This window comes from Xyrauchen texanus, chromosome 30 (genome assembly GCF_025860055.1).
Source record: "Xyrauchen texanus isolate HMW12.3.18 chromosome 30, RBS_HiC_50CHRs, whole genome shotgun sequence".
In the NCBI taxonomy this organism is placed as follows: Eukaryota; Metazoa; Chordata; class Actinopteri; order Cypriniformes; family Catostomidae; genus Xyrauchen; species Xyrauchen texanus.
In genome coordinates, this window is record NC_068305.1 from 4,265,610 (window position 1) to 4,290,716 (window position 25,107).

The 25,107-nt window shown below is 37.7% G+C and overlaps 1 protein-coding gene across 3 annotated transcripts in view; it reads right to left on the reverse strand.

Annotated features, from left to right (window-relative positions):
- The window catches only part of myo6a (myosin VIa), a 100,568-nt gene extending 81,084 nt beyond the window's left edge, over positions 1-19,484 (reverse strand). For all 3 annotated transcript variants that reach the window (XM_052098570.1, XM_052098569.1, XM_052098568.1), the window contains exon 1: positions 19,356-19,484. The gene's annotated coding sequence lies outside the window, so the exon portion shown is untranslated. The remainder of the gene's footprint in view (positions 1-19,355) is intronic.
- Between the last annotated feature and the right edge of the window lie 5,623 nt (positions 19,485-25,107).

Sequence of the window (25,107 nt, forward strand, 5' to 3'; positions counted from 1 at the left end):
TGCTTGGCGTGGTAATTAAGGCCTTGCCAAAGGCAAGTCTCCGGGGCCAGACAGCTTTGCAATTGAAGTTTTAAGATCTTATGCTACAGAACTAGCTCCATCTTTGATAGAAGTTTATATGGAATCATTAAAGAATGGAAAGCTTCCACCAACCATGACACAAGTCTGATTCTTAAAATGGACAAAGATCTAAGCGAGTTTAAGAGTTTCCGTCCAATTTCACTTATCCAGCTAGACGTTAAAATAGTGTAAAAAAAATTGGCTAACCGATTAAGTTATGACATCTCATACATATAGATCAGGTGGGGTTTATTCTGGGACACAGCTCTTCAGATAACATTAGGCGTTTCATGAATATCATGTGATCAGTGGTGGATGATCAGACTCTGGTGGCTCCTATCTCACTTGACATTGAAAAGGCGTTTGATATGGTAGAATGGGATTATCTTTTTAAGATTTTGGAATTATACGGGTTCGGGAATACTTTTATTGGATGGATTAAGTTACTTTATAGACACCCAGTAGTGGCGGTACAAACAAATAGATTAATTTCAGATTATTTTACTCTGGATACCCAGCAGGGATGCCCTCTTACCACATTATTGTTCCGTCTTACCCTGGAACCATTAGCAGCCGTGATAAGAAAGGAAAATAATTTTCCAGGGGTGGTGGCGGGAGATGTGGTGCATAAGATTTTGCTTTATGCTGATTATATTTTATTATTCATCTCCAATCCCACTAGATCTAAGCCTTGCCTCCACAGAATTATTCATTCATTTTCTAAGTTCTCAGGATACAGAGTCAACTGGTCTAAATTTGAAGATTTGGCCCTGACAGCATACTGCCCAGTAACAGCTTTTCAAAAGTGTTTGGGCATTTTTTTCCCCAGAAAATTGGTCTGATTTAGTTGGAGTTCATTTGTAGCCCTTAATAAAAAAAAAAATGCAAGTGATGTGGGCAGGTGGGATTCATTACATTTATCTATGATTGGGAAGGTTAATGTTATTAAAATTAATTGTATTCCAATATTCAACTACTTGCTACAATCTCTCCTTCTCTTATTTCAAGCAATTTGATAGCATAGCGAAGTCCTTCATTTGGAATGATAAGCATCCCAGATTACATTTCAATAAGTTACATAGGCTGATAGACAAAGGTGGGCTAGGCCTACCCAAGATTTTATTTGTATTATTATTATTATTATTATTATTCAGTCTCAGCCATTTGGCTTATTGGTCACTTCCATCTGCCCCTATTTTGTCATTGCAAAGCCTTTTTAACAAACTAACCAGAGATGTTAAGTTGCACCCCGTTATCTCGCATTTGCACTCGGTATGGACAAAAGTGTCCAGAGTGTTTAATTTGGACATTTATTTAAATGTTGCCTCGAGCATATGGCTGAACCCAAAATGATGTATTAATAAGTCCCACTTCTGCTGGTCAGAGTGAATTGTGAGGGGGGTTGCTACACTCAGTGACCTATATGAGATTGGAATGTTGAGATCCTTTGAAAATTTGGTTCAACATTTTGGGATTCCCAGATCTCAGTTTTTTTAGGTATTTACAGCTGCGCCAACTGCTTTGTACTATTTTTGGGAGTAGCATACACCCCCCTAAAGTGGCAGATATTCTGGGAGTGGTGATTACTGCTTTTGGAAAAGGTCATGAGGCACCAGTGTATTACGCCCTGCTAATTCAGGGTCTGGGAGATGGAGTTTTAACTTCTATAAAAAAGAAATTATGGGAGAAAGATTTAAACTTGGTATTGGAGGAGGGAGTGTATGCTACTCAAGATTTTACATTCTATTGGACCCCACTCTAGATTGTATATGGTTGGTCTTAAAGACACACCCACCTGCTGGCAATGTCAATCAGATGGAGACACAACCCATGTCTTTTGATGGTGTGTTAAGATCCAAGAATTTTCATTGAATGTTCAGAGATTTATTTGTGATGTATTGGGCACTCAAATTTAATTTTGCCCCTGACACTGTATTTTAGGCGATGGGGCAGTCATTAATATAGAGAATAAGCACATAAAATATTGGGTCCTAACCAGTATCATTATTGCCAGACAAATAGATTTAAGGGGATTGAAGTTGGCTGGAGCACCCCCATTTCAAGAGTGGTGCCCGGAGATGGGAAGGGTGGCGGCTTTTGAAGAAGGGTCATCTAGAAAACTGGGGAATTTGGATTGGTTTGTGGGAAAATGGAGTAAATATCTGGTATTTTTGGAGGGTTCTCGGGGAGGGGCAGCAGAGAGAGGTGTAGCAGTTAATGTGCGATTAATATTTTTTGGGGGGGTGTTAAGGATTGGTTCTGTTTGCATATAATTTGCTTTTCTTTGTTTAATACATGAATCAATAAAAACAAATGTAAATCACAAAAAATGTATGGGGTTATTGTTAAATACTTCCATCATTATATGTATATTTCAAACATCTTCTCTATTCCTTATAACCTAATAGGCTAATTGAGTGGAATTTAATCTATATTCATAGTATTGCTATTATGACATGCCTTCAATTAAAAATATGGGTGTCTTTATATGTATATATTCATAGGCCTGGACAGTATATAATTCATTGAATTAGTTTACCTTTCAGCTTAATCTCTTTGACTGGGATTCTGTTATTTGATTTGCCTCTTTGTCATTGTTTACTTATTCAATTATTCAACTAAATTGTGAAAATAAACAATTACAAAAAGTATTTGATTTTATATTTTACTTTAAATATGTAAAATTCTAGAAAAATGTATAGAAGTTTATCAATATATGTTACAATTTAAAAGTAAATGAACATATTATGGATCCTTTTCATGGAAAGTGCCAAATATCATCTTTAGGCCCATAGGAAAATGCAATTACAGAATGGGAGAGAGAAAACTAGGAGAAACAACAGCTGCTATGAATTGAGATTTCAGCTACTGAAAGTTGTGTGTTGAGTTTGAGTTATTTGACTCCAAGCCCACTCGTCTAACACCCGGACAGATCTGGATTGTTGAGGGAAAGCTGCCTGAGCACTGAGAGCTCACTGTCACAGCACATGACATCATGAAGGGACTTTGTGTCGACTGAACAAAAAAGGTAGAATAAAATGGTCGAGCAAATGTTTAGCACTTTTCCAATGAAAGCTATGACATGAAGAATTTTTTTAAACTCTTTTAAACTTTACACTAGTTCTGACAAAAGTATGTTTTCTAAAATTGAAAAAACAGAACAGCCCCTGCCCCCCCTAAAAAATGTACTGGGCACTCTTTTCCATTTAAGTAAAATAATAATAAAAAAAAAAGACGAATAAATATAAAGCACCATAAAAAAGTTGTTCATACAACTCGCTCACTATATTCCATGCCTTTCTCAAGTTATCACTTTGTGTGAAGAACAGACCAAAATGTAAGCCGTTATTTACTGAAAAATGTGTTGTTTTTTGGTAATTTTGGACCTCAACAGCCCCAGTCCCCTTTCACTTTCATTAGGAACAGTTCCCCAAAAAATAATAATTGTCTCATTCACTCAGTAATTTATTCAATATTGTATGACTTTATTTCTTCTGCAGAACACAAAGACATTTTTACAAATGTATGAAGTGAAATGAAGTGTAATCAAGCTTCAAAATTATTATTGTGCCTATGAGTCAGCAGATGTCAAGATTTTAAGTGAAAAAGGAATTATATTTTGGTCTGTTTCTCACCCAAAAGCAATCATATAGTTTCAGAAGAAATGGATTAAACTAGGGCTGTCATTATCGTTAATTTTGTAATCAAGTAATCTGACAATTATTCTGACGATCGAGTAATCTAAAAAATAATAACTCTGATTGCATAATGTTGTTGAGGTTGTTGACATGTTTGGCTAAAATGGCTTCATTAGCCTTAGTTTTGATTTTACTCAGCATTTGAATAATAAAGACAACAAAACAATTTTGCATACAATATCTAAAGCCAACAGACACCCAAAGCAGAACTTTAAAATCAAAATGTTAATAATTCCAGCTGACAGACACTGGCTGCTCCAGGTGTGCCCAACTTTTTTTTTTTTAATGCAAGATCTACTTTTTCATGAACTAGTTCAAAACAATTCAGATTTAGTATTCCTATATTAACTCTAATATGGGAAAACAGGCAATGGAAATAACATATTTGATCAATGTCTGCCATGTTTATTGAGGATGAGTTATATTCAAGGTTAAATTATTTTCTAGAGATATACAAGCCATTTTTTATCACTAACATGCAACACAGAATATCATATTAACAATATTCATTGTATTATATTAATACAATATTTACAATTACGGATTCATCGTGCCTATAGATGCTTTTTCGAACTATAGGTTATCAACAAAAATCTATTCTGATAAACCTCATCTGGTGAAATATATCTACAAAACTCTTCATCTGTAGAAGAGTAGAATTACCCGCCACTGCACATAAAACATCCGCATTTATCGGGGTGGTGGGTGCTAATTTCATACCCTGACTGCTTTGCTCAGAAGTTAGGCTATGTTTTAAAAATATACAAAAAAGGTACAAAAGCTCTTTATTATTCTAAAAATAAATAATTTTCATTGAACATGGATTGGATCTGTTGAACTCATGACAGGCCAAAACTTTAAAGAGAGACACAGAAAAATATTGACAAATAACTACATATCAAAGCATGATGATTATGTGAAAAAGATGATTTTGTACCTCTGTTACGTACTCGTACGTATTCAAAGTGTTGTAATATGGAAATGTGGGGGTGGTGGTTGTTGTTGTTGTTGTTGTGCTGCGTGTGTTTCAGGTGTTCGTTGGTTCAATCTACCATCTGTCAATCTTCATGAAGGACGATGACGTTCCGGTTCACCTTATCCAATCACATCTCACTACTTCATTCAAATACCCGTGATCACTTCCATGTCGACAGTTTTATTTTCTCACTTTGGCATACTTGTTTGACTCGCTGTCACTGACAGTCTGTGTGTCTATTGTTTGTTCAATCTATTCTTACATGGTGTTTAGTGTTCTGTCATTTTACTGTTCGTCCAGCTCAGTTAACACGGAGCGTGTAAGGCTGGGAAGGAGGGAGCAGGTTAGTAGGTCGCGCGATATACACTTTGCACCATTTAGGATGTTTTGAATGTTAGAAACACTAGTTTAGGAGAGTGCCCATCTTGTAAGTTTTGTTATAATATAGTTAGCGTAGATTTGGTTAGAGCGTCTTGACCTTGAAGACTTTTCTTTTCTACATTTTATGTTTGGTAATTAGTTTAGTTGAATTAACCTTTAGTTAGTTTGTTCTGTTTTATTGATTTGTTTGATTTGGCATCTCTCGTGCTCGCCTTCCCACCTTGGGTTTTTGTTTGTGTTTATTTTTGTTTATTGTTCTCATTTATTGTTTGTATATATTGTAAATATGATTTTCTTCACTCAATTATCATGGCAGAAAGGATTAATAAATCCTTTCGAGATGAGTTTGGAGATCGGTTTCTTTTCTTGCTCTGTCCTGCCCATTGAGATACACACATGCAATTATTAAAAGTGTTATTCCCTTATTCCCGAGACAAGATAAAAAAGGGACGTAACAACCTCTAAAACATTGACTACGTTTACATGGACACCAGAAAGCGGCTAACCATGCTTCCACTTGCACAGAAGAAATCTGATCAAAGCCGCTCACACCAATAGGGAACAGCTTGCTCCGTGCCTCTGTCAATCCCACAATCCACCTCGAAAGCGTGGCACTCGACTTCCATAGCAATTAATTGAAAACGCTCGCTCACAACAGACCAGTGGAAACAAGAGGTTATTGCGAGAAAACAGTGTTCTGGTTTACATGTACATGCATACTCTTTACTCCCGTATACATGTGACTCGATCAGTAAGCAGATTTCTCCACAGCAACGTCATTTTCACACGACACTTGTTTAAGTAACAAACTTGGGATCCGAGGAAGACTTTGCAATTTTATTCTGTTTCTTCGCTTTATTTCCAGATAATCCAGAGTTGTTGCCGTGTTTGTTTCCTTCACTTTCTATCGCAACCTGCAGCTGAATTGCGATGCAGTAGTGGGGTTTCCCTCTTACATAAAATTCCGGGATTCCCCCAATGTACCAGCACATACGGGCATACGATATTTTACATTGGTGTGTATAAATGGGTATAGTTCATAGTCTATGTGATTTCCCACAGTACTCCCAGAAATGCTGAATTCTTTCCACTTTGACTTTGTTGTTGGGCTCCATCCTATAAAGTTTGTTATCCAGGTCTTTTCCAGGCACGTGCACTCTCCAAACACCAATCAGAATGCCACTTGTGCATTTACATGACCACAATAAGCTGCGTTCCCTGAGAGAAACCCAGGTGTGTTAAACCGCTTTCTCTTAATCCCTTACACGGGGTAAGGAAATTACCGTTCTTGTTTACATGATATTTCAGAACACCGCTTTCTGCTAAAACCCTGGAATAAACAGTTTTCTTAAGAAGGGATGGGCATTATGGTAATTTTGTCTAATCGAGTACTCTGACTAATTATTATATTCTAGACTATATGTAACGGGACTGTAAGTCTCGCCTCGTAGGGGAATATTACTATGTTACCTTGGAAGACCTAGAAGTGACAGGATCTTAGTCCCCACCCCCGGTGCTTTGAGTCTCAGGATACACAGTTAGTGTGTATATGTTTTAGCTTACCTATTGTCTGATATAGTGCAGGAATAAGAAGTGTGGGCTTCAGGTTTTTTTTACGATGATGATATGTTTTAAGAATTGTTTAATTAAATGTCAACACGGTGGCTTCCTGAAGAATAAAAGGTGATGCAAAGTGATAACTCCAGCTCACGTTCCCACCCACCTAAACCTAATAGTGAAAGTGAGACGCCCCTACTCCAAGGTAAGTTCCAGAAATAATCTTCAGCTGTATTACTTTTAACAATTAATCATTTATTTTCTCTTTTTTTTAAGAAACTATTAATTCTTCTGAAAATAATTTTCACAGTTTACTGAAACAAAATAATAAAACTGAGAATAAAAGATTTTCTGAATTAGTCTTATAGACTTTATGAAACTTCAAGACATCAATTTTAAGCACTCTATAACACTCAGACGTATATTTTCTAAATTAATTCCAATGTATAGACATGAATTAAGTCACCGATAACACTGGATGGTACTTAACAAAATACTGAATAAAGTTGAAGACTCTTATAGTACAATTCAAACTAATCAATTCAATTAACTCGGATGACTCTTTCAGCTTCACATCAAATAGTTCAAATCACAGTTCAAGTGCTGTTCAAATAATCACTCCGTTCAGTTCCATCCAACTCCGTAAAATGTTCGTATAGATGTGTGTAAAGAACATTTGTACCCGACTGATTCCACGAAGACTCTCGATGCGTTGACTTGCGATGACTGATTATGTGAGCACTTGTAATGACTTGTAACAATGAAACATAACAAAACAAAACAAAACATCTGAGACAGGACAGTGAAGAGATGTCGTCTGGTTGGCAGGGTAACAAACACAAAAACACCAGAGAAGCTCAGCGCAGTTCGGGAAAACTCTGGATCAAAAATGGCGCGCCTCAGTCACAACACGCGCAAGGCCCACTTAAATAGGGTCGATCCACAAAAATATGATAAAGGCTTATTGAAAGCGATACTTGATCGTTGACTATTGTCAGACTCTTCTAAGTGCCAAAAAATACTTTGGGAAAAACACTCGTGCAAAACTAACTCTCCTTCTAGCGCACTTACAAGTGCACTGAAGCGATGCGCGGGAAAACAGCGTATCACTATGACACGGTTCACAGAAGACTACAAAAACGCAGTTTGATAAAAAACTAAAATTCCATATTACGACAGGAACAACAATGTTCTGAATGAAACTCACGGCTTCAGCAACTCTCTTTCATGCTCTCGGTCAGTCTCTTAACACCGTTCGCCGTCAAAAGCGTAATAAACTGAATTTCCGCTTTATCTACGTCTTCAGCATCACACGTTCACGTCAAAGTACACTTAACTCACGTATCTTAAACTGACTGTGTGCCTCCATCGTCCTTTACAACTTCAGCTGAGAAAATGTCGATCTCTCGCACAGCTATTACAGCGTTACTCTCTTCACGAGCACAGCGCGTCTGTCTTCTTCAAAGCCAAAGGTGCGACTGTCTTCTTCCTCTTCTCTTTCGCACACACCGTAGACAGCGCCACCCACTAAAATAAAAGTCCCTTGGTGAAAATATATCACCGTTACATATAGTCTATTCTATAGGCTGTTCTAAAATAGTATGTTACAAAATGTACAAAAGATTGCATAATCAAAATATAATGCATCATATTTTGTCATTATGTTAAGATTCACTGCCCAATTCTGAAAGAATGTGCACAACGCGCATCTGTCTGCTCTTCCTTCAGGTTACCATATTATTCTTAGTGCACACCAGTTTTTTAGTGACTGCCTGAACCATCTGTTTTCAAATAACAGGAGATGCCATAACCATTACGTTTTAATATGCGTGTTAAGTTGAAGTTCAGTTATGAAGACGTTGCTTTGTGTTCCATTTAACTGCGCTCTATCTATCTGTTTGAAACACTTGCCTGCTGTACACTGCCACATGCGCCTGGTGTGTATGTGTAAATGTGTGTGTCCCCAAATATTTGATCTAGTGAGGAAAGTCGTGATGCTCTGTATTGTTGTTGCTTCGATTAATGAAGCATTCCATTCAACTCAGAGAGTCTGCATTTTCACTTTTCAACTGAGGAAAGTGCAACAGAATGACATTTTATATCGGATATCTAACTTGGAAACTCGAGTGAAAATCTTAATTCATTTCATCGAGATACAGGTGTGTTATGTAACGCAGGGCAGGGAGGTTTAGTCAGTGACAACCATTTACTTTTATTAAATAATATTCATTAAGGAGTCAAAGTTATTACATTAAATGATAATAAAGTGTGTTTAGCAAACTTTTAGCATAGACAGGTGTTCAAAATCATGGTTAATTACACACACTTTTTTTTTTTGTTATTGTAACGATAGCATTGCAGCGTTGTATCGGTTTGTTGTCCATGAGAAGTCTCTGATAATCAATGTACCCCCTCAGTCACAACGTAATCAATCTCAAAATTAAAAATAAGCTCCCTCTTTGACAAGTTTGTGTTTAGTTGTCAGGTAAATGTCACTTGATTTCGAATTAATTGAAAAGTCACATCATGCGTGATCACTATTGATCATTGTTTTCATGATCGATCATTGCTGCCGCGTCCGAGTACCCAAGTTCTCGAGTACTTGTGCCCATCCTTATTCTTAAGTGCATGTAAATGTGGTAATTTTTGCAGTTCAAAATAACAGAACATTTTACATGTTTGTACTGTATATAATAGAACATCACAAATTCATATAATGCATTATATGTTGGGCAATTCCACGGAAATGTCAAACACATCATGGAAAAATAAAAATTTACCAAAAAGGAACAAAACACCCTTTTAAAGGGGTCATGACATGGGTTTTTTTTATTGTATTATTATGTTCCCTTAGGTGCAATTATAGTATTAATATATTTTTTTTTTTAAGAAAACCTTTTAAAATCTAGTGATTTATGACCTTTTCCCACCCTGTTTCTCATCCTCTGATTCAAACAGTCTGTTTTGGGGGCGTTTTCCATTTAAGACTTCAGTGTTAACGCCCACTGTTATGATTGGCTAACGTCAGTGCCTATGTATCAATTATTGACGCCCCCAGCCAGAACAATATGCAAGTAAACTAAGTAAAAACACTGCGATTATTCATAATGAATGAAATTGCGCTTTAAAAAGTAGTTTAAAGTTTAAAATAGATTACTTACAGTTTGCGTCGTCGTTGTTCCCAGAATAGTCGGCACGGACTTATCTTTGAGCAACAGTTTTCTGGCAAAGCCAGCATCATATTGAGATTTGTTCTCAAAACAGTCATCCTTAAAATGTACAGAACAAACACTTAAGTTAACACTGCCTTGACTGGGACGTCCGCAAAAAATAAACTACATCCATTTTTCCCTGACGTCTGGATCTTTCGGCAGCTTATTCAGAGGTTTTGTTTGACCACAGCCAGGAACAGCACATCTGTGTGGCATCGTAATTTTCCTGTGCACAAGTAGTCTCTGTCAGAGCTCGCTGTCCATCGACTGAACACTTGCGAGGCGCACGGCGATACGAAATGAGCGTAGTTGTCTTGCGCTTAAAGCGTAGTTATCTTGTGCTGGAGGCGGTCATATGCAAACGCTGGTACGTCACTTCTAACCGTCACGTCACTTCTAACCATGAATCCAGAACGAGCTGTATTTTGAGCTTGATTAAATAAATGATTCGTTTAGAATGGGGAGGACGTCTTAAAATATTAAACTTGCAGGACGTTTTAATGATACAAAGACCTCTTATATACCAAAAGATCAAGGCAAATTTGGTTTCTCATGTCATGACCCCTTTAAGTTCAATCGTGGTGTGACGGACAATGGATAATGCCGTAGACACCACTAGAGGACACTGCTTGCTCACACAATGCTGACTGAAGCAAAAATGAATGCACAAATTTTAAGTAATTGCATAGACCATATTGCAATTTCAATCTAACCTCAATCAATCCTGTAGCCTTAATGGATACCATACCGATGTCTAAGAAGTCAAAGTTGGATTTTGGATGGTTTTACCATGTATAGGTATGTGCAGCTTTCTCAAATGTCACATTTGTAATGATGGTTTTTCCTCATTATTGTGACAACGAGAATGATTATACATTAAATATTACATGTTCTCAGTAGGGATGTGCACGAGTAGTCGAATATTCGTTCTGCAATAAATATTAGAATAGTAAAAATACTGGCTTGTTGGCCATGGCAGGCATGGGTGTTGGCTAGTTGGACGTGGCAGGTGTGGGCTCGTTGGCCGTGGCAGGCGTGGGCATTGGCTCCTTGACCAAGGCCTGGGCATTGGCTCGTTGGCCGTGGCAGGCAGGAATGCTGATAAGCTGTGAGGAAGGGTCTTCGTGACCTTATGCATTGACACCAGTGGTGGAGAGTTCAACTTGGAGACAAGGGCCAAGAAAGTTTTCGAGTAGGGAGTGCGGCAAGGCTATAACATGACGTGGAACAGACTCAGACTTGACTAGGACATGACATGGAGCAGGCTCAGCAGTGGCTGTGACATGGTGTGGAGCAGACTCAGGCATGGCTGACTCAAAAACCGGGATCAGGATTGATTGAGGAGGATCAGCTGAAGTGAATGTCAACTCAACATATTCCTTCAATGCGTAATATCTGGTCGCCGGTAACTCCCTCCACTGGTGTGCAATGAGACCGATAGAGTACATGGACTTCAGGGTTGCATCGGAAAAGTCTGTGCACTTGGCAAGTACACAAAACAGTCACGGATATTCTGGTTCGTTTGGGTCAGTTGGATGAAGGGCACTGCTAGATCCATTTCGGTTCGGTCGGGTGTTCTGTAGCAATGAGGGAGGTCACGAGGGCAGGATCTAAGAGCAGCTATTTTAATACGAATAAAACTAAATACAAAACAGGATGAACACGGAAACAGGGCAAGGCAGGAAACCAGGAATCAAAAACAAAGAAAACAATAAAAACAAACAGGACTGAAACCGGAGCATGAACAAGGGAGAAACATTATCAACCGACAAAGGTGAACTGAAAAACAGGGCATTATGAGGGATGATTAGGTAAATGACACACAGGTGAAAACAATGGTGAACAGATAGAAGTGATCAGAGCAGGGGATTATGGGAAGTGTAGTTAGGGGGGAACAGATGACAGAGGCAAAACACAGGGCAGACAACAGAGAATCGTAACAATAATTATTGTACTTTTTTTTTATGGGTTAGGATATCATAACATATCTCATATCAACATATTATTGTTATCATTAGGTAACAGTAGTAACACAAATCTGAAAGCTGAAACAAACTTATAGCTCAACCTAGAACAGAATATTCACAGTGATACAAAGTAGTGCTGCAAAAAGTATTTTTTTCCCTATTGCAATGAATCAAAGGACAGGTAAAACAAAGAGAAAGACCTGAACTATAAATAGTGCTGAGGTAGACTGAAAACAAAAGGGTTGTAAGGCGACTATCGTGAGGGTTGGTCTAAGTGCAGTCAGCTTTAACTCGCGCCATGACAACACAACAGTCAGGTGCAGTTCATTATGACACACAGCATACAGCATTTCAGACTAAGTCAATATGAGGAACAGTATTAGGTGATTTACACATGAAAACAGCTTAAAGATTGACTATAGTCTGTGATCACAGGTCAAACTCTCTGACTAGTGTAAATGACCTGACCATAGTGTGACAGGACTGGTAAAAAAAAAGTTAATCAGTGGCAGAAATTTCTACAACGTAAGACACACACAAATGATCTTGAAAGTGTTTTTTCAGCTAGTTTTGCTTTGGGAACCTGATTTTACAATGGACATCAAGTGATGACCCAACACAGTTCACAAAGCATTACAAAAATCAAACAAGAACTTTTTTGTAGACCCCATAAAATCATACGTTTTGCAGCTTTTAATTCATGTCTGTTATCTTTGAGGTCATCTACGTGGAAATGTGCTCATGTAAGTTGACAAAATCAACCTTTACCAGATCTACACATTTAAAATGTACTGTCCTTCTCTTTCAGGAAAACTTTTTCAAAATTCTTGAAGACTCATTCTGCACTACACAGATTTGTCCTATTAAATGGGTTAGGGTCTATTTGCATTTTATTATTTGCATTCAGCATTGTTTTTTCTCTGCTGTCCATGACCCTATTACAACAGACCCATGGCCAATGTTTAGGTGGCAAATCAGCAGTTGAGAATTTTTTGACAGTCATTAACACGCTTTGTAAAGTTGTAAAGTATGGTTAATGATTTTGTTGCAAAGATTTACTCTTTCTTATAGACAACATGAAAGAAGAACAATTTGTCAAAGTGACATGTTTGCCAGAAGAAAGGCCACACACACACACACACACACACACACACACACACACACACACACACACACACACACACACACACACACACACACACACCATTGTGCTATTGAGAACAAATCATTTTCTCTAAGGTGGAACTGGGAAAGCTATATTCAGAATACCACACAGAGAAATACTTTCTTTCTGTACTATATTGCATGCACAATGTGCCAAGTATTTGAATTTTCTGTATGCATGGACTACTACATTTGCCAACATGTACAGTTCACTGTATGGCATGTAATGCAACATGCTAGACAACAACTTCTATTTCCAGTCTGATGAATGAATCAGAAGTAATATTAGTCACAGTTTTCAACATCTCTATTTTCACTAGATATCTGCCAAAAGTCACACAAAATTAAAACAATTTTTAAACAAACACACTCTTTTAATTCCAAGTTAATAACAGGGCTGTCACGATAATGAAATTTGGCTGAAGATTTATTGTAAAAAAAAAAAAAATTGACAATTAATTGTCTGTTTTAGGGTCATGATGATTAATTGTCTCATATATATAAATTCCCATATTTCATAAGGTGCATGTGTGCTTCATACCCCTTAAGAGGTCATTTCTACATATTTAACTTCAAATATGTAAATCAAATATTAAAATAGGGATATATGGTTTCCTTTAAAGGCTTTAAAAAAGTATTAATGATGTAAAAAATAATGTTTTAAATATCAAAATATTTCTAAATAGTTCAAAAGTGGTTCTCTTTTTGGTCAATTTTACATTTACACTGTTGTTTTTGTACCTCAAATATCTTATTTTTTATTAGATTATAATCTATCATATTACAGCAGATTATGCAATAGCAAAATATGTCTGTCCTAATTTCTTCACTTTAAAATATTATTTTAATGCTCTTTGATTAAACCCTCAAGCCCTTATTTCTCATAATGCAAAACTTTGGGAATTTGTTTCATAATTTTATCCCTCCACAGAAATAGAGTACGCGCGACCAGAAAATGTCCATTACATGATCGTTTAAAGTGAAGCCGGAGTGCTTTGCGTTCACTTTCAAAGTTTATAGTTATATAACTATTCAACAACTAAACTTTTTGTCGACAATTTTTTATTGTCGACGTTGTCGATAATGTCAACTAATCGTTTCAGCCCTACGGATAACTAAGGTGGTGGGAAAGGCTGATAACCGATTAATCAGCCGATAGTTGGCGGAGTGGTGGTGGCGGCGTAGTAGTAGTGGTCTAAAGCACATAACTGGTAATCAGAAGGTTGCTGGTTCGATCCCCAGAGCCACCACCATTGTGTCCTTGAGCAAGGCACTTAACTCCAGGTTGCTCCGGGGGGATTGTCCCTGTAATAAGTGCACTGTAAGTTGCTTTGTATAAAAGCGTCTGCCAAATGCATAAATGTAAATGTAAAATGTAAATAACATGGGACTTTTAAGTATAAACAAGCTGAAATTACAAAATAATGAAAAAACTATCTGCAAATATCATCATAGATTTTTGCAGATAACGATAGTTCTAAAAAGCAACTATCGGCACAGATTAATCGGTAAAACCGATATATTGGTCTACCTCTAATTTGAAGGTACAGTACATTAAAATAGGAGGACGCTCAAGACTACATGGAAAATAAGCGGAGGCGCACTGAGAATGCCTTACCATTTAATCACCAACTTTCCTTCACATAGGTCCATTCACCATGAGGGTGCCAGATCCCCCTTTATTTTGGACACTATTTCCCAATGGACACTTTATTCCACTTTTTGAAAATTTTATGTTTAATATTATTTACAATAAATGCCTCTCCACAGCCTGACACCACACCCACTATGTCTGTCTCTTGCACAACCCATCACAGTTATCAATGACTTCATGCCTCATTCTATGAGTAGAATTCACAGGAGAAACTCAGTCAAACTCATTCAAAACAGCAGCGGGAGGTGCTACATACGTTAACACGATTTTAATAGAATGTCATTATTCAAATGTGGACCATGTTGTTCGGTGACTGGATGATTTCAGGATGCCTGGAACTAACAGAAATGGAAGTATTTAGATCTCCGAAAAAGCAACCACAAACAGACGCATGAATCGCTGAAAAGACGAGGTGGCTGGTTATGTGCAATACTAACACCTGTAGCACACATCTTATCTCTGGTAGGTGAACAAAATGTATGCCAACTAATTACAAGTTTTAAAGGTAGACAATAGATCACTCCCATTATAATGAATGAAGTTGCGCCAGTCATTTTCATTTAGCCATTTAGCTGATGCTTTTATGCAAAATTAAGAATGCTGTGTAACTGCTGTCCTACAAACACGTTTGTGGTCCAAACTTTAAAAATGCATTCAAAGCAACAGAGGTGAGTCAACATTCCCTGGCAGCCACACCTGTAGGTGTGTCATTGTGGAAAGGTTGTTTCACCCACACCCCACACACATATATGTCCCTTATATTTCTCTCATTATAATGGACAGACACAGGGCAGGATATCTTAACTGATTTCTTTAAATTGTGGTCAAATGCTCTTTATCTGACCATCAGCCCTTGATTGGACGGGTCACATATAAATGCCCTTTGCACTTGCAACTTTTACAACTTCTTGTGACCCAGCATGAGCAACTCACTGTTAAGACAACTAACTAGTGCAGGAGTGGGGAACGTCAGGCCTCAGGGCAGTATAAGTCCCGAGAGACCATTTTACCCAGCCCGCGAGGCAATTTGATAAACCATTTGAAAAGCAAAAAATGGCTTTGATTCAATTAACCTCAGGGCCAGTAAAGCCTTCTCTGCTGGACTAACATGCCAAATAAATATATATTTTTCATCCTTTTCATCCATGAAATTTTAATCACTTTCCACTCTTAATTAATCTACAAACAAATAGAGAAAAATGTAAAGTTTATCCAGTCAGAATTTATTCCTATGCTTACAAGTGAAGTGTGACAACTGTTTCACAAATTGCATGCCCGAAGCAGCGCATGAGTTTGAGCTCCACCCTGTCAGGCCTTCAGAATTTCTTCAGAATCCCTCAACAGTGCAAATGAATGAGCAACTAAAGTCAGTTTGTCAGATTCATCAGCCAATCAGATTGATTTATTTGTTCTTGGTGGGTATGATCTTTAGGATATGTCAAGGCTGATTTTCACTTCAAATAAATTGGTAAGAGCTTTTTGTATTGTTACAGCATCATCAGGAGTTTTCTAAGTGTAAATTAGGCTGCTTGAGCATTCAGTGTTAGATAAAGTTTTGAAAAGTAGTGCTGTGTTCCATTCAACTCGGAACGTCGGATTTTACAACTTCCTACTTGGGAAAAGTGCAATGGAATGCATCTTGAAGTCAGAATTACATCTTGTAGGCTCATGCAGAAATTCACAACACCGATTTTGCCGAGATGCAGGGGCATGAGGTCACACAAACATGTGGAAACACAGGGAAATGTACAAAGTAATAAAGTGAATGTTTATCATGTAATATTGAAAATTATTTTCCACATTACATGATATTAAAGCTGTTTAATAAACGCCTGCAGAAACAGGTGTATAAAACATTATAATCTCTTTTGATAATCGTACACCTGAAGCTCAAATGCAAGCGCTGCAGCATTGTTTAACAGTTGGGTTGATAGGACACATCTCTAATGAGGGTCAAACCCCTGCTAAGCTAACAGTAGCATTGCAGTTTTGTTTCCTTAAACGTCATTCCCAATATCGGGGAATGGAATGCAATTATGGTCGGAGATATCAAGTAGGAATATCCCACATCCAACTTGAATGGAACGCAGCATGACTGTGTACCCTGACGAAATGAAATGTATTGCAAGCAACATTTAAATCGCAAATATTATTATTTCAAGGTATTATAGACCTCCTTGGTAGATTCATACGAAAAATTATGATTTTTGAATGTCAGTTCGGGAGATGTTCATTTCACAGAACAGTCTTGCTGCAGTTAAAATTTGGCTTGCTTGAGCATTAATTGTTGTTTCAAGTTCTGGCTTTCGTGCGTGGACGCCTTTTTCAAAAGTAAATTGGTATTATTAGTTAGCTGCATGTATGATGCCCAAAGGCATAGGGTGTCTTATTCATTGTGAAAGTGTTTTCTTAATGGTATGAATCACACTGAAGGCCTAGACTTTTAATGCACGGCCCACCACTGAACAACACAAAATATTGTATAATAGACAGACCTTTTAGTGGTTTTGGTATGTGAGCACGTAACAGAATGCGTACATTAATTTCAATTCACAATCAGTAATTGCAAGCAATTGTATGGCCCGCAAATAATTTCCTAAATACTCAAATGGCCCTTAAATGGAAAAAAGGTTCACCACCCTTGAACTAGTGCATACATATATTTGAGTTTTTAAGATAACTCCAGAATAGATTAGAATTTATTATGAAACTGAAAGTTTTACATGGGTTTACAATTTAAATATCTCACACAAGCAAAGCAGCAACATTTGCAAGGTAAATGAGGTTTAGGTGAACAAAAATATATGAATACAGATGCATTTCCAATAAGGACCCAATAAAGGGATTGAAATGAAGGCACAGACCAGAAAAGATGCACTGAGATGCCCTGACATGCACAGCCCTGCGCATCCATTATTACGAGCAGTGTGAGAATGAATGCTGGTGTTATGGATCAACTGGGGATCATGATAACTGGGGATGTGCATGTGAATGTGAATAATTTTACTTGCCTTTTCAGCAAATTCGTTCGATGTGAATCGTCAATGAATAAAGAAAAGACATTTTGCACATAACATTTTTTTTTTGGTATCATTATTAAACAGAGTTGTTTCATCGATGTCTGTTCTAATGAATTTGACACAGTTTAAGAGAGATTTTAATGGTTTTCCAGGGCAACATCTGGTTTCCGGTGTTGACGTGGGACATTGGTTTGAATGGGAATTGGCGACTAAACGTGTCAAGATCATTAAATCGCAAGTGGAATTCTTTTATTAACAACACCATAGCATCATATAGGCTGAAATCTGTCAAAAATATAGTGTCTTTTTTCTTTTCTTTATAATGAGTAATGGCTTAATTAACCATGATAAATTTAGTAACTTTCTGGTACCAAAAACAAAGTGATCCCCTAATTAGAGCTAGGATGTTGGTTCAGTGTTAAGTCATGCTGATACATCACTCAGCAACCTGGGTTCAAATCCTCATTCATTAAATGCAAATGTATCTTTGCTTCAGGTTATGATATAATTTTTTAGGCCTATTGAAAACTATTTAGTAAAACACAGACATAATTTATTAAATTGTTTTAAACAAATCTATCTAAACGTTAACCCGAATCTGACAGCCAGCAATCACAGTATAACCTACTGAATGTTCTAAGGATGTTTGAATTACTGAGAAGAAAATAATGAACTACGCTGTCAATAGTTTACAGGTTTTTTGGTAATTGTAAACAATCTATTTACGATAAAATCTTAAGATTTTGCCAAACAAATGAAATAATTTTTTCTGAAGAAGTTTCTCATGCTTTCTCAGAGTATTTTTTATTATTGGTCAGTTTGGCCTCTGGTCATGCTCTCCAGTCTCCACACAAAAACAAAATTGCACTTCTGAAAGATCATCTTTTGGCAGTGTCATGGGCAATCATAAACATGACATTGTCATGCACAGAACCTTTGAAAAGTAAATGATATTATTATATCAGTTAAATTAAACTGACAGATGATTACAGGGGAATTTAACCCGGGTATACTTCTATGGTTACTATCACAATACCACCAGACCTTACTGGCTTTTCTATTGTTCTCATCATTTTATAAGTTTAAGAAAATTATTTATTATTATTATTATTATTTAAGAAATGGAAGTAATTTAAGAGTATATGCCTATTATTGACACATTTCAGCCTATGATGCTTTAGTGTTGTATATAAAAGACACCAACGTCCCACGTTAACATGGGTCACCTGATGTTACTCTGTTGAAACCCTTAAAATCGCCCTTAAAATTGTGTCACATTTATTGGAACAGACATCGATCAAACAAAGCGGGTTAATAATGACATTTTTTTACAATGTGCAAAACGTATTTTCTTTACTCAATGACAATTCACATTGAACGAATCTGCTGAAAAGGCAACTGAATTTATTGACGTGCACGCGCACATCCCCAGTTAAACACCGGCATCAGTCATACAATCATATAATCATAATAAAAACACATGAACGCAAACAGAACACAACATTTAAGGAACACACTCAGGCTTGAAATGGTTCCCTGCGTGTTCTACTATTTTCAACGGCAAAACCAAAAATTAGCCCAGAGTCCACCTGGTTCGGCTGACCCAAACACACTCGTCCAGCACTAACGTTTAAGCCTTCGTCGTGTATGTATGGATGAAACTCACCTCCGCTGCACTGTCGGTCCGTACTGTCAGTCGGGGTTATCGCTGTGAACCGAGTTCCGATGTCCCGGATGTTGATCAGTTTTCGCCTCCCGGGATGAAGTCCACCACGCTCCATTGTGACGCCATCGCCAGCCTCCGATTGCTACGTCACAGTGTGGTTTTCATCCCGAGTCACCTTTGCTACATACGTAAAGAAAATAAATTAATTCATTACAATGCTATTACCTTATTGATCGTACTGCACTTCGAGCTAATCTTAACTTGATTAATTGTATTATAAATTTGATTGTTTTAATGTAATGTCGTGTTTGTCGAAAAGTGGCAAATAAATCAAAATAAATGAATAGAAGACAGCGCACTCTAGTGTATGCAGAAATACAGTAGTACATGCAGATGTGGCGTCACTTCCATCAAAACAACAATTTTACAGCATTAGTTAGTGTGCATGGTAACCAAGCAGACAACAAGTACGCCACGTTCTTTCTTGCAAGTCAGTCCACTGTCGGCCATCTTTGGAACCCTCACGGGAGGATATTTCCAGTCATGACAGTACAGCACATATCTACTTGAATGGGGGAACACCGAAATCTCAAGAAGAGTTGGCCGAACTTTAGTTAAAATTACATGTTTAAAATCAGAAGTAAAATCAGACAACACTGGTATAATAAATTGTGCTCCTTTGCTTCAGATCACGCTGATCTGAACGCAATTTTAACGGCTTGTTTTGCTTATGCGCAAGCGCATTCTCGAGTTGATTGACAGGCAATGTCTGCATCTAAAAGGTGACTAGCTCTTTGGGCAGGACCTCTTTTCTACATCCGAAACAAATAGTAATCACAAATAGTAATCTCATTCTCACTCTCACACGCACGCGCACGCGCGCACACACACACACACACACACACACACTCACCTAAAGGATTATTAGGAACACCTGTTCAATTTCTCATTAATGCAATTATCTAATCAACCAATCACATGGCAGTTGCTTCAATGCATTTAGGGGTGTGGTCCTGGTCAAGACAATCTCCTGAACTCCGAACTGAATGTCAGAATGGGAAAGAAAGGTGATTTAAGCAATTTTGAGCGCGGCATGGTTGTTGGTGCCAGACGGGCCGGTCTGAGTATTTCAATCTGCTCAGTTACTGGGATTTTCACGCACAACCATTTCTAGGGTTTACAAAGAATGGTGTGAAAAGGTAAAAACATCCAGTATGCGGCAGTCCTGTGGGCGAAAATGCCTTGTTGATGCTAGAGGTCAGAGGAGAATGGGCCAACTGATTCAAGCTGATAGAAGAGCAACTTTGCCTGAAATAACCACTCGTTACAACCGAGGTATGCAGCAAAGCATTTGTGAAGGCACAACACGTACAACCTTGAGGCGGATGGGCTACAACAGCAGAAGACCCCACCGGGTACCACTCATCTCCACTACAAATAGGAAAAAGAGGCTACAATTTGCAAGAGCTCACCAAAATTGGACAGCTGAAGACTGGAAAAATGTTGCCTGGTCTGATGAGTCTCGATCTCTGTTGAGACATTCAGATGGTAGAATCAGAATTTGGTGTAAACAGAATGAGAACATGGATCCATCGTGCCTTGTTCCATTGTGCAGGCTGGTGGTGGTGGTGTAATGTGTGGGGGATGTTTTCTTGGCACACTTTAGGTCCCTTAGTGCCAATTTGGCATCGTCACGGCCTACCTGAGCATTGTTTCTGACCATGTCCATCCCTTTATGGCCACCATGAACCCATCCTCTGATGGCTACTTCCAGCAGGATAATGCACCATGTCACAAAGCTTGAATCATCTCAAATTGGTTTCTTGAACATGACAATGAGTTCACTGTACTAAAATGGCCCCCACAGTCACCAGATCTCAACCCAATAGAGCATCTTTGGGATGTGGTGGAACGGGAGCTTCGTGCCCTGGATGTGCATCCCACAAATCTCCATCAACTGCAAGATGCTATCCTATCAATATTGGCCAACATTTCTAAAGAATGCTTTCAGCACCTTGTTGAATCAATGCCACGCAGAATTAAGGCAGTTCTGAAGGCGAAAGGGGGTCAAACACAGTATTAGTATGGTGTTCCTAATAATCCTTTAGGTGAGTGTATATATGTTATTTTGCCCGACTCTGCAAAGTAATCTTTGAGAGCACGAATGAGAGATACTGTATGAGACTTGTGATGTGTGAAGAAAAGGTGAATATCACTTGTGAACAGACAATTTTTATTATGCATCATTTCCAATTTTGTCAAATTATTGTAAAAGTGTGAAAATATAATTTAATTTAATTTTGGCCTATTTACCACAATACATAATTTGAGACGTGTCTAATATGATATTGTGATGAAATGTTCATCACTTTTATAATAAATAAATAAAATAATACAAAAATCACCAAATTCTTCTGTGATGCATGTATATACTGTGTGGGAAACTATGAGAATGTGAAAAGTGTGCTTTTAAATTCTCTCATTATATTTTTCACCCAAAGCCAACTGTGTCACTTCAGAAGACTTGGATTAAACCACTGGAGTCTTGTAGATTACCTTTATGCGACATTATCTTTTACGAGCTTCAAAGGCCTCTTCCATGAGCACTTGACACACTGCCTTTAGTGCACTGTCTTTTTCTTATATACATATATTTAAAAAAAAACTCTCTCATCCTCCTTGCAAGGGGTACTTCTCTAAACAATTTTGAAACTTGTATTACAGCACTTGTGTTACTACTGCCTCCCTAGGATGATTAGCTTCTATTGTTGTCCTCATTTGTAAGTTGCTTTGGATAAAACAAGCGTCAGCTAAACAAATAAATATAAATGTAAATTCAATTCACTTGTATTGTATGGACATGCATAAAAGTGACTCCGGTGGTTAAATAATTGTTTTCCGACACAATATAATAAGTGTGGGTGAGAAACAGATCAATATTTAATTGTCATAAATACTCCTCCCTGCCCATTAGGGGGTGATATGCAAGAAGGATGTGAATCACCAAAAACAGAAGAGGGGAATTTATAGCAAAAATAAATAAATAAATGACTTAAATATTGATCTGTTTCTCATCCACACCTATCTAATCGCTTCAGAAAATATGGATTTAATCACCAGAGTCATCTGGACTACTTTAATTATGCCCTTTTAGAGCTTCAACATTTTGCCACCCTTTCACTTACATTGTATGGACCTAAATTGTCTTCACTATGTATCTGTATCCCAATAATGCTGCCATTTTTGATGCATTCGCTTTTTAATATTGATTTTAGCTCTAATCTGCTATCTGTTTTTAACATGTCAGATGCATTATTTTTCATAGCTTGCTTCGCCAGTCTGTCTGCTTTCTCATTCCACACCAACATGAGCTGGAACCCACAGAAAACGTATGTGAACCCTTTGGATTTAGCTGTTTTTCTGCATTAATTGGTCATAAAATGTGATTTCATCTTCATCAAAGTATAGACAAACACAATGTGCTTAAGCTAACACAAAATTAACTATATTATTTCATGTCTTTATTGAACACATCCCATTGAACATTCACCGTGCTGTAGAAAAAGTATGTGAACCCTTGGATTGAATAACTGGCTGATCCTCCTTTGGCAGCAGTAACCTCAATCAAGTGTTTCCGGTTGCTGCGGTTTAGACCTGCACGTTCAGAATTAATTTGGGACCATTCTTCCTTACAGAACAGCTTTAGTTTAGCCATATTCTTAGGATGTCTGGTGTGAACGGCTCTCTTGAGGTCATTCCACAACATCTCCAATGGTTTAAGATCTGGGCTCTGACTGGGCCACTCCAAAAGGTGGATTTTTTTTAAGCCATTCTATAGTGGATTTACCTCTATGTTTAGGGTCATTGTCCTGCTGCATCATCCAACTTCTACTGAGCTTCAGCTGGCACACAGCCACCCTGACACTATTCTCTAGGACAGGGGTCTGCAACCTTTTTGACATGGAGTGACATTTTTTATTTTCATGGTCATGGACTTTGGCTACTGTGCTCAACCCTATGCCATATCTTGATAAACTTGGGAAATAATTTCCCCCCTTAATGATGGCAAGCGGTCCAGGCTCTGAAGCAGCCCCAAATCGTGATGCTTCCTCCACCTTACAAACAATTTAACCTTAGTTTCATCAGTCCACAAAACATTTTCCCAGTAGCGTTGTGGAGTACCAAGGTGGTCTTAAGCAAACATCAGGTACGCAGGAATGATTTTGTTGGAAAGCAGCGGCTTCCTTCATGGAGTCCTACCATGTACACCATGCCTTTTAAATATTTTCCATATAGTAGACTCATGAAAAGAGATGTTAACCAATTCCAAGGATTCCTTCAAATCTTAAGGCATGGTCAAACATACCATTGCTCAGTCATCTCAATGGGAATCCGTGCGAACGTGAATTTTGCACGATGGACTTCCTGTGTGGAAAATTTCCTTGCGCTGATTTCGCCTGGAGTTCAAGTTTGGTGAATTTTGACAGGCGAAATATCCGCATTGACCAATAAGATGTGCTTGGTTTGGCAGTGACCTCTGTGTGGGTGGTGCTTCATAAACAGCTACTGAATATTCACAATGGACATATCATTTTAGTGGTGGGTTTTAATTGAACTCTTTATACTGAGTCTCAGTGAGTATAAAGTGCATTAAAAAAGGCTGTTTGACAAATGTTTTTGTTGGTTTCACACATGCTCAATGTCCACCTGTGGAATTTCACCTTGAGATTTTGACCTTTAAGCTGTCACGCTTGGGTTCTTTTTACCTCATTGAGCATTCTGCAGTGTGCCCTTGGAGTCTTCTTGGCTGGAATGCCACTTCTAGGGAGAGTAGCCACAGTACTAAATCTCCATTTATAGACAATTTGTTTAACTGTGGACAGATGAATATCTAAGCTCATTGAGATAACTTTGTAACCCTTTCCAGCTTTATGCAAAGCAGCAATTCTTGATTGTAGGTCTTCAGAGATCTCTTTATTGCTAGTCATGGCCCAAGTTAGCAGATGCTTCTCGTGAATAGCAAACTCAAAATATCTGAGTGCTTTTTATAAATCAAAGTAGCTCTAATCCACACCTGTGGATTTCAATAACTGAATGCCAGGTTTGCCAACTCCTCTGACTCGAATGAGCTTCTGTTGACATCATTAGCCCAGGGATTCACATTCTTTTTCCAACCTACACTGTGAAGGCTTGAATGATGTATTCAATATGTACAAGAACAATGCAATAATTAAGTGTGTTGTTAGTTAAATAAGATTGTGTTTGTTCATTATAAATAACATTGATTTTAAGAAATTTAAACAAATGCAGGTTATTCCAAGGGATTCACATATTTTTCTAGCCACTGTATGTTTGTTTAGCTGCTGCCATATATCAAAGTTTTTCTGGTTTTTCTTGTGTCAGACTGTTGAGATCGGATCTAGAATCTGTAGATGACTAGAATCTGAATGCATGTATTAATCTCACATCATTTATCCTTTGCAAGTTCTCCTATATGTAATTTAGATTCCACTAGTGTCACCAAACAGAACAGAAAATTTTTTTGTTTTCAAACCAGTTTCTCAAAGACTGTCAAACAGACAGCCTCACCCCAAACTTGCATCATTGGTCAAGTCAGTGTTTACAGTTTGAGACATCCATCTCTGAATGGTTTACTTATAGTTGACTTGGCATATTAGGCTTGGATTAGAGAAAACATTATAACCTCAATTACATAATGTAAATATCATATTCATAAAAACAAAGCAAAGCC